Genomic DNA, 11,161 nt, shown 5'->3' with positions numbered 1-11,161 from the left:
GTTTGCATGTTTCAAATGTTTATTTATTATCAAACACAATAAAATATATTATTTCTTATAAAATTAAAATACAATTCATTTTTAAATAATAAATAATACTCAAATCTTCAATTTATAAATAATAATTTCTATTTATAAAAGCCCACAAATTTTAAATTAAAAATAATAATGCCATACAAGTCACCAAAATTTAAAATCAAAATTAAAAGAACTTAATTTTGTATGAATAATTTTCGATGGAAATGAAGGATGTGTAATTATAAAAGCACCATATGAATTAATAAGGGCAACCCACATCATAGCCAATTTTTTTTGTTTTATATAGGTTAAAATTTTTGGAATGAGCAAATTTTTAGTGGATGGTCTATATGGTCTAGAGATCATCCTCACCAAAATCAGTCTATTTTTTTTGTTTTATATAGGTTAAAATTTTTGGAATGAGCAAATTTTTAGTGGATGGTCTATATGGTCTAGAGATCATCCTCACCAAAAATCAGTCTATTTTAAAACTTCTAACTCATCAAAAATAGTTTTAAAAAAAATAAAGGGACGATTTACAGTTCTTGAACTTGTTTTGATAAGGTTAGAAGTTTCAGGATGTGCTGATTTTTGGTGAGGATGATCTCCTCATTGTAGAGATCATTCTCATCAAAAATCAACTATTCCAAAACTTTTAACTCATATAAGACAAAATAATTCAGCCATGGTGTAGATTTGTTAATTTGTGGGGTGCTTATATACTAATGAGGATATCATCCTCACCAAAAATCAACTCATTCCAAAACTTTTAACCCATATAAGACAAAATAATTTAGCCATGGTGTGGGTTTATTAATTTGTGGGGTGTTTATATACTTATCCATTGGATATAAGAGGTAATATCCTTTTAAGAATAAGGGCATACTTGTCCATGCTCAAAAAAATGAAGGGCATATTTGTTCGTGTCGAAAAAAGCGAAGTGCTTACCGCTTCAGCTCTTTTTTTAGCATCAAAATAGTGCTGAATTTTTTTCGCTTATTTTCAACAATTAGTGTTGAAAATATAGAGTAAACAAACGCACTATTTTGATAAAAAGTGCTGAATTTAATTTTTTTCAGCAATAAGCGTTGAAAAATAGCGCAAACAAACACTGCCTAACTCTACCCAAAAATAGCGCAAACAACCTAATTTCATAGGTCAAAGAAAACCCTAGAAAAAGTAGGTCAAAAAGCTTTTCCAACCTTCTCAAAACCCTGATTTTGAAGTCCTAACCCCTTACCTATCATCCAAACTCCAACTTTTGTTGGAAAACCCCTAAAAACTCTCTAGAAAACACCTAGAAATCCATCACAAAACTCATATCTAAGGAGGAGATACTTCGTTTTGGAGATCCAAAGCAGATCCGATGACGGAACAAAGTAATGAGTACTTATACAAGAAGTTGTTCTACCAGATCTGAGGGAACAAGTCATTGCGATCATCGTATAAGTATATTTCATTTTCACTTTATTTTATTTATTTATTTATTTAGGTCTTTTAGCAATGTAGTCATCTTGGGAATTAGTAGAGATCGGTGTTTACCGGGCGGGGTTGGTGCCTAATACCTTCCAACCCCATAACGTGATCCTCAAACTTAGTATCTTTTGTAGATTAGTTATTTTTATCCATTTTGAGTCAATGCTCGGTTCCTAGATCGTAATAACTAGGTGGCGACTCCTAAACCTTAAAAATAAAAAACGGATCTGCACACCCCGCTGATCGAAGGCGCTTTTAGTGGCGACTCCACTGGGGATTATTGGTGATCAAACTTGAAAACCCCCAAGTATGGGAACATTGCCATTTAGACCTAGTTTTTCTTATGTTTGTTTTGTTTATTATTTAGTTCATTTGATTCGTTTATTTTTGGGATTATATTATATTCTCTTGGCATCATTTTTAGCGTATTATTATGGAATATTATTTGTTATGATTCAATTTAAGGTCGTTTGGGATGACCCTAAATAATGCAGGATATTGAGAAATGATTATGTGAAAAAATGGGTGTTGACCCATTTTTATTTGAATTCTTTTTTAGGTTTGTATTATCCTTTATTGGTATCCTTTGGTTCGATTTTAGATACTTTGATTAGGCATATAATTTTTTTATGGTTTAATCTAGGGTCATTTGTGATGACCCTAAATAATGAAATATTCAAATTGACATATGAATTGAGGATGAGATGATACTGAAATTGACTATAAAAGTTTGGAGATCATATTCTTGAATGTTTTTTTTTTGTAATCCCAATTAAAGGTCGATTTGGGAGACTCCCAAATAATCTAATGGTTTAAAGGAAAATAATGAGGTAAAATGGAATGAAGGTTGTTGGATCATAAAGATTTTATTTTAAATAAAAAAAACTTTTTATTTATTTATTTATTTTTATTTATTTAAATTTTTTAGGGTACATGCATTGATCTTTGATAGTAATTTAAAAAAAAAAAAATTAAAAAAAACGTTTAAAAAAAATTAAAATTTTTTTTTCTTTGATTCAAAATTTTTTATTTTAAACAATATTCGGTTTTTCTCTTAAAAAAAAGGAATAATTTTTTCAAACTGAATTCAGTTTTTCTTTATTTCTTAAAAAAAAAAAATACGTTTAAAAAAAATCAAATTCTTCAAATAAGATAAAAGTTTTTTAGTGTTGCTCAGCAAAATAAAATTCAATTAATTTTCTTAAAAGAAATAATAAAAGATAATTTTTTTTTAAAGTATGACCATAATTTATTATCTCAATAATTATCATTCCATTCTTAACTTAATATATTCTTTGAAATCTCAACTTGTTTAAGGTTGTCCAAAATGACCTTTAATTGGATCATAAAGATAAAATATAAAAAAATTATTTTGATTAATTCTATGCCGGTTTCAATGTTAAATCTGATTGAATATTCTGTGATTGCCCATTTGATATGTCATGATCTGATATATCTTTATGATGTGCATGCTTTGATCTTGAATTAAATATTATGGATGTTGTTTGTATTTTTGTTTAATATTTGAAATCCATATTGTGATAATCTGATCTAGCCCATAAGCCCATTTATCTAAAAGTGCCCCAGGCACACCCAACCCTACTTTACACACACCACTAGCACGTTTATTTTGTTGGATTGTACGCTTGCATATCCCTTCTAGTTAACGTTGTACTAGTACGTGATCCGATCTCTTCGGAGATGCAACATCATTCATGAAAATCACAACTCCAGTAACGTACCTTAGGGTATATAAAACTGGGGCATCAATAACGTTTGATCGGGTAACTCTGAAAGGTATATCAATGCACCCATGCTGGTGCAACTTGATCATTTTGTCCTATTATAAACCGCACAGTCACATGTCCCGATTGCCAACGTAGTACTAGTACATGGTTAATCCCCTCGTGGGATGCTAAACCATTTATGAAAGCTACAACCATAGACTCGTACCTAGTGCCAGAGAAGTCTTTTCGAGAGTTGAATACTTTCGTTCATACTCTAACATCTTCTTGCTGATATAGTAGATGGCCTTCTCTTTGTGATTGTCTTTGTCGTACTGTGTCAGCATGCATCCCATAGCTTCTTCCGTGACTGACAAGTAAAGGAGAAGAGGTTCACCTGGGGTGGAACCAAAATGGGCGGATTTAAGAGATACTCCTTACCTTGGTTGAAAGCTTTTTGGCATTGCTCATTCCATACTGTCGGCTCGTTTTTCTTAAGAAGCTTGAATATAGGTTTGCACACATTGGTGAGCTGAGCAATAAATCTGCTGACATACTGAATTCTGCCTAAGAACCCCCAAATTTGTTTATCAGTCTTAGGAGGTACCATTTCTTGTATAGCTTTGATTTTTCCAAGGTCTACTTCGATCCCCCTTTGACTGACCACGAATCCAAGTAATTTTCCAGAAGTCACTCCGAATACGCATTTTTGAGGGTTAAGGCGTAATTGATATTTTTGGATTCTTGTCAGAAACTTCTCTAATGCACCGATGTGTTCCGATCGTTTTTTGGATTTCACTATCATGTCATCCACATAGACCTCAACCTCTTTGTGTATCATGTCGTGCAATAAGGTCGTAACTGCCATCTGATATGTAGCCCTAGCGTTCTTCAAACCAAAATGCATGACTTTGTAGCAAAATGTTCCCCAATCAACTCAAGTCATATCCAGTCATACCCGGTCAAATTTAGCCTATCCTGAAATTCAGACAAACTAGTCCACCTAATCAAATCCAGTCAACCCATGCTAATCCAACTAATCCATTTTGACCCAATCAAAAGCCTAAGCCTAATGCCAAACCAATTAATCAGTTATCACGAGAAGGTATCATTCAAAAGAGAGAAAATGTGCAGATACTCAAAGCAAGGTAGGATGTTCACAGTTAAGAAAGAGAATACCACAAGCATGATAAATAGATAGTTCCGAATCAAAAGCATGCTAAAAGAAAGAAAAAGATGAAACATCGAATGTCCTGATTCGCCCCATCTCGCTTAAATTCAGCCCTTCAAAATACCCCGATACACGCCAAAGCATGTCCCATTACCTATCTAATGGTCCTAAACGACTCGTTAAACGATCCCGTTTTTAATCCCAATCCAATCTTCAATCCCCATTTCGCCAGCCCCACCACTAAAACGGGACCACTAACCCCTACCTAAGCTGTCCCAATGACCAACCTCCTAATCACTCAAAACCACCCTTAATTCAGCCAATTTCCACTTCAAAAGCAGTTACCACCCAGCTTCTAAAAACAATCCCTAATCCCTTCTCAAAAGGCAACCTCAAACCATTACCCTCCATCAGCCATCACTCCCCCTATCCGAACCTTCATCCAATCCCTCCAAAATCCTAAAAGTTCGAATCACCATCAAAGATACTTCCAACAAACTACCCCGTCTTACCACCCCAAACACATCTAAAACACCCTACCTTGTTGCCCAAAACTATACCTAATCTTAGCCTAATCCTGTCCATAACAGTCCAACCTCTCACTCAAAATCATTCCCAAAATTACTCTTAATCCTTCCCCTGAAAAACAACCTCAAAACCACCAATCACCCCCTCCCTGAACCATTCACCTGCAGCATAATTCGATCCACCAACCACCAAACAACTGTTCAATCATCCACTCCATCATCAATCAATCCACCTACAATCTTAACCTTACAAATTAGTCCACCTATACCCTCACCATACCACCAAGGTCCCAAACATCCTGGGAAATGTTCATCCACCCACCATTCTTCATAAATCAACCAAATACCCCACGACCTCCAACCCATCTATGTCCAAACAAGATGAAGAATAGGTTCACGACTAAAGATCCAAAAGGCAGATAAAAGAAATAATAAACAATCCGGTGCACAAAGGGCCAAATCAAGTTTGCAACGAACAAGCCGAAGCAAATAAATAAACAAACCTGGTTAATGGTCACGTTCGGATGGCATGCAAGAGCAATTCTCATAAACAAATAGGAGAAGAAAAATTAAAGGAAAATAAGAAACTCAAGATAGAGGCGTTATTAGTACGTGAAACAGGTTCAAAAGTAAACGTTCTCATACGAAAAATTATAAAAAATCAACTCAGGACTTACCTCGACAGGAAGTCACAGTCCAAGCAAGTTCTTCGAAGCTTTAAAACTCGTCCGTGAGAGGTCAAATACAACATGCACGCCCGTTTACTCTCACAACCGAACTTAAGGCCCCGAATCAATGAAGACAAGGAGAAGACGAAGAAAAAGAAGGGAAATCGCTAGAAATGGAGAAGAAACCGAAGAAAAACGAAAAAATGAAGAGGCGCACGAGTTATAACGTTTGAAATTCATATTGGTCCGTGTTACCAATACGAGTAAGACAAAGGGTGCACCATCCGTGTCACTAGCATGGATAAAGAAAATTTGGTTGGAACCGTGTCTCAAACATGGATGAAAGAAACAAAAATGCTACCCGTGTTTTAAATACGGATGAAATCGAACCAAATGCTATCCGTGCTTTGAGCACTGATCAGTCAATAATTAAAAAGGAGAGGAATGAAGAATCAAATTAAAAATCAAATAAAAATCAAAAAATCAAAAATCAAATAAAAATCAAAAAAAAAAAAGTCAAAAAAAAAAAATCAGAAAAATTAGAAAATTTTCAAAAATCCTTTCAAGTTATACTCAATTTTGATTTGTTACAACACGACCGAGAAGTACCCAAATTTCAAAAATCATCAAATCTTCATCAAATCCGAGATCCCACATGAGCTCCGCTCCATCGAGATCAAGGAATCAATAAGGTAACTCTATCAGACCCCGTGCTTGAGTAACCATTTTCTATAAAAGTCATCAATTGGTAATTCGAAGTCGTGTTTGGCAAAATTTCTCCTGGCCCGTATAAATAGGGGTTTAGTCTATTCTTTGTACGTAATTCCTGTAAAGAAGGGCAGTTATAAACACCTCAATTTGAACGGACCCTCACACAAAGGGCCCAAAAATAGTAATTTTTCAATAAACTTGGCCAATGAGCCTCAAAAGCCCGAATCGTTAAAATATGATATTTTTATCAAATCGGGGCCCCTAAGACCCCTTGAGAGTCTAACGAGCCCACGTGGAAAGGTCCGACATGTTCCCATCTACCCCGCTCCATTCAAAATATCGATTTTGCAACGAAATTGGCCAACGGGCTCTAGGGCCCAAATCACTAAAAATGGCAATTTGATTGAACCAAGGCCCCTAAGATTTCCCAATGGTCTAAGGGACCTACAAAAGGGTTGTAGCCCATCCTACACGTGTTTGACCTCACCACTCCACCACTATATCCCAGAATAACCAAACGCTCGATGAAATTATACAATGGGCCCAAAAGGCCCGATTTGCCAACACGTGGCATTTTTGATCAAATCAATTATTGCAAAAATCTCAAAAAAAATAAAAAAATAAAAATGTGAGACTTGGGATACCTACCCGTCATCTACCCCCCACCGCTCCACCTCCAAACCCGCAAACACCCTAAACCCATTCGAAGCCCACAAGCATTTACCTCTTTCCTAAATTAATTTCCCACCTTACACTCTAACCTAAAGTTAACCCCATGTCACCTAAACCTTAAAACCTACCCACCCTCAAAATCCAATCCAAAACAAGCCCTATCCAATCCAAAATAACCTACAACCCGAAGCCTAACACTAAAAGCCCACAAGACGTCATATTATCCATATCCAATTATCTAACTCACAACCCTAATCCATCAACCCTTACCCATATCAACCAATCACCCTCTCAACATCAAAAGATGATACATGTCATCATCCCCTCTCACCTCCCTAATCTAATCACCTACCCCTATCACCATTCTCTAAACAATCCATCTAACCCATATCACTTCCCTCCAAAATCACCTCAACCCATACCCTACCCTAACCTAACCTACCTCCATTCTCTAACCAACCACATCACAACCCATACCCAATACACCCTAATCTATTATCCTTTTCTAACGTCAACAACTACCCACATCACAATCTATCATTTTCCTTAAAACACTCCAATGAAATCACCTCAACCCATACCCCCCTCATCATCAACTAACCAACCCATATTCTTCTTTCTAATCAAACAACCACCATCACCCCATCAACCAATCTCATCACCCCACTCTCTTATCACATATGCCACATGGCATCATCCCCTTCCTCCTCCCAAAAACCAACCTACCAACCTCGTACACAACCCATTCTCCTAAATCTAAACACCTCACCTCTTCAACCAACCTAACACTCATTCTCCAAACAACCCTCTCACACCCCTACTCTCCCCATCAACCATCACTCATCTTACCCTACCAAACACTCTACCCAAATGGATTTGGGTGGGATTTAAACCATTTGGGTCAAAGCCTCATCCATTTTCATTCTTTACAAAACTACCTCCAATCTCACTCCAAATTTCATACCTCCATCTTCTAAAAATCATCTCATTACCCATTCTCCCAACCTTTAACCCCATTATACCCCCAAACATCCTCCTAACACCTATAAATACCCCTCCCCTCCTTCCAAAAATGGTTACCAAGTCTTACTAGAAAAAAAAAGAAATGTCATCTCAACTCATCTTTCCTCTACTCTACTACTCTCTCATACCACCTTCTAAAAAAGCAATTTCACTCTCATACTTCATTAAGGACTCAAGAGAATTTAAGAAGAAGAAGAAGAAAAGAAGATCGAAGATACAAGGTTCAAAGTACACCCCCCCTTTCTCTCTATCCTCTCCTCCTCCCTCTTCTAATATCCCCTTCTTCTTTTTCATTTTGTTTTAAATAAATAGTCCCTAAGGCTTAGATCTATGAGGGTCATCTGCATCAATGAGATGATCCTATGATTGAGTCGAAAGCAAATCCTTACTTAGGGAACAAATGCACGACACGTGGCACTTCATTTTCCAAATTTTTTTAAATCAAAATGACCAAGTTATTTGAGATTACCGCCACTTGGCAGGGAGAAAAGGGTGCCTAACCCCTTCCCTTTTCTCCAACCGAGTCGCTTGCCCGAATCCCTAGGTTTGATTAGTTCTTTATCCATCGTGAGTCACTAATGCCAAAAATGTCATTTTTTGAAAAATGTCCATCGGGTTAGGACTGTCAACGGATACATATCCGATCGGATACTGGTATATCCGAATTCGAATCCAAATTTTTTTAACGATATCCGAATTTGAATCCGAATCTGATCGAATATCACTAATGAATATTCGAATTCGTATCCGAATAAATTATCAGATATCCGATATTATCCGATTTGAATCCAATATTTAATATTCGAAAATTATCCGAAACTTATATCTGAAATTATCCGAAACTTGTTTACTATCCGAAATGAATTACAGAACCTTATTCGATCTGTGCTCCTCTAAGGAAAGGTTTTCAACTTATGTCTGCAGAACAGAAAGTGGCCTCCAGATGAAATCTCACATTTCTTGAAACACCACAGAACATTTTTAGAAGTTCTATTCTAATGGCATGATTAATCTAAAATGGCCAACAAGGGTTGTAACTGATCGAATATAGTGCGCACAATGATACTTCTGAAAGGAAAAAAAGTGCAAGCCCTACAACCATTTACATGCCAGGAAACTAATATCTACTTTTACCTACCTGTAAAATGTTGAGATCATCGTCAAAGTCCCTGGGCCTTGAGACATCAAGTCCCCTGATTAATCAATAAATAAGCAATAAAATCTCCAAAGCTTAGAGATGTTATAAAATAACCTCCAAACAGATCAAAACAGTCTTTATAAGTAAACAAAAAATTCTAGATTACTTCCAGTGTATTCTATTTTTAAGCTTCTTCACTATGAGTCCAATTCCTTCTAGGACATTTGTTATGTCATATATCCTCCTCTTCTGTACTTGTATCAACAAAAATTATTTAATTATAAGAATATTATAACATACATAATACACTCGACCAGGTAGTAAAATGCTTACCTCCAAAGTGTCAGCAGCTTTGTTTAGATCAAGAACACCATCTTCTGCATGTTTGAACAAATTGATAAACTTTTTTGTCAAGAGACCTGAAAGGAGCCACAACAAATTTACTTCCCGATTGCTCAAACATTGTCCCACATCCTTATCAATTATACCATTTTGGAGGCAACCACTTAAATTACCTAGAGAGCTGTCATAACGGCAAGTACCAACTGGAGTGAGAGGATTGCCAAAAGGAGAGCCTACAAATTGTACAAAAAAGTATAATGTTAACTTTCTTTTTCGGTGGTGATGGCAATGTGAGAGTACACTTAGTTATGGAGAGCAGAATTAGTTGTGCTAGACCCAAGAGAAATTGAGTCCACAAAATTGCACCAACAGTCAGTTAGTTTCCATGAGCCCATGCGGGCATTGAGATCCCCAAAGATCTAGTTGAGAACATGAAACTTCCAACATAAAACATATCAGAAGTAATTCTCACCAGCATTTGAGGTGGGAGTTTGAGGCGCAGCTCCCTGGTACTTTGATACCTTTGACCTGCTATATATCCTGCCTTCTTTTACTGATATTAGTGTCCGGAGGGGACTGTTGACCACTTCAATGTTCCAAGGACTGATAGTCCATTCACCAGACTTAGCTTCCTAGTCTTCTGTTTTGGGCTTTCGTTTCAACTGTTGAGGAACACCATTTATTTATTAGCAAGTATGTTAATATAGAAAAATCATCTGCACCACAGATTTGAGATGCATCTAAATGAAGTCTGATGAGTAGTGTAATGTATATGTCATGAATGTCTTAACCCGATTATAATGAGGCAGCAACAACAAAGAAGCTGGACTATGCAACAAAAAGGAAGACACAAGAGGTCAACTGCCCATTAAATGAGAAGATTTGGCAAAGCTTGAGCATCCATTACATGGGTAAAATCCCATATTCCAGATAAAAAGCTACAACAAAAATAGGATGGGCTGACATTGATTTAGCCAGGTGTTTCAAACGTCATATTAGAAATATCTCAGATTTCCCCAAGCATGTTACACAAGAGAATTCTTGGAAATGGTTATTTATTTGCATAGACAGTAAATATTGCTTAAAGAAATTTAGTAGTGTTGTGTTTGTTATTTTTCTCCACCACATAGTCTAAATGCCCAACACTTAACAGGGAGGTTTTTTCAAGACTCAAAATGCCCTTGCAATGGCAACCAATAAGAAGTCAAGGAGATTAGGTTGCAAATCCTAATGTCCAACCCTGGTAAAACATCCATCTAGTTAAAAAGAATCATCCATCTGTATTAAAGACCTTATCTGCATACAGTCAGAATCATCCATCTGTATTAAGTTATGAATTTTACTTATTAATCAATAACAAAAAGGTTTTGTACAAGCACTTCCAACTTCTAAGGAATGACAAGACAATCTCCCTCGCACTAAAGAGACAAATTCATAGCTTAAGTTTTAAGGATAAGCATCAGTAACAAAACATCACAGAAGCACAACCCCACTTGAGTAGCATAGTTATCAATTTCATCCTCCTTATAGATATAGAAATGTGATAATAGAAGATGGGCATTCCCTTACTAAAGTTCTAATCCATATATCCTTTCTTGGCTTGACTTATTTTAAGGTCACTAGACTTGGATTCCAAGGCAAAACTATTGGATCACAAGCCACTTGTCGTGCTAATGAATTTCATAAAAGTA

General features: G+C 36.1%; 1 long non-coding RNA gene across 1 annotated transcript; it reads right to left on the bottom strand.

Moving 5' to 3' along the window:
• Positions 1-9,458: 9,458 nt before the first annotated feature.
• Positions 9,459-10,061, bottom strand: LOC147382661 (uncharacterized). Its single transcript, XR_015173432.1, has 3 exons — positions 9,943-10,061; positions 9,644-9,703; positions 9,459-9,547 (listed from the first exon to the last, which is right to left on the bottom strand). It is a non-coding gene; the product is annotated as an uncharacterized LOC147382661 (long non-coding RNA).
• Between the last annotated feature and the right edge of the window lie 1,100 nt (positions 10,062-11,161).

Source organism: Akebia trifoliata, chromosome 16, assembly GCF_017979445.1.
Source record: "Akebia trifoliata isolate Shusen 1 chromosome 16, ASM1797944v1, whole genome shotgun sequence".
Classification (NCBI taxonomy): domain Eukaryota; kingdom Viridiplantae; phylum Streptophyta; class Magnoliopsida; order Ranunculales; family Lardizabalaceae; genus Akebia; species Akebia trifoliata.
This window is presented reverse-complemented; position numbering and strand designations above follow the sequence as displayed.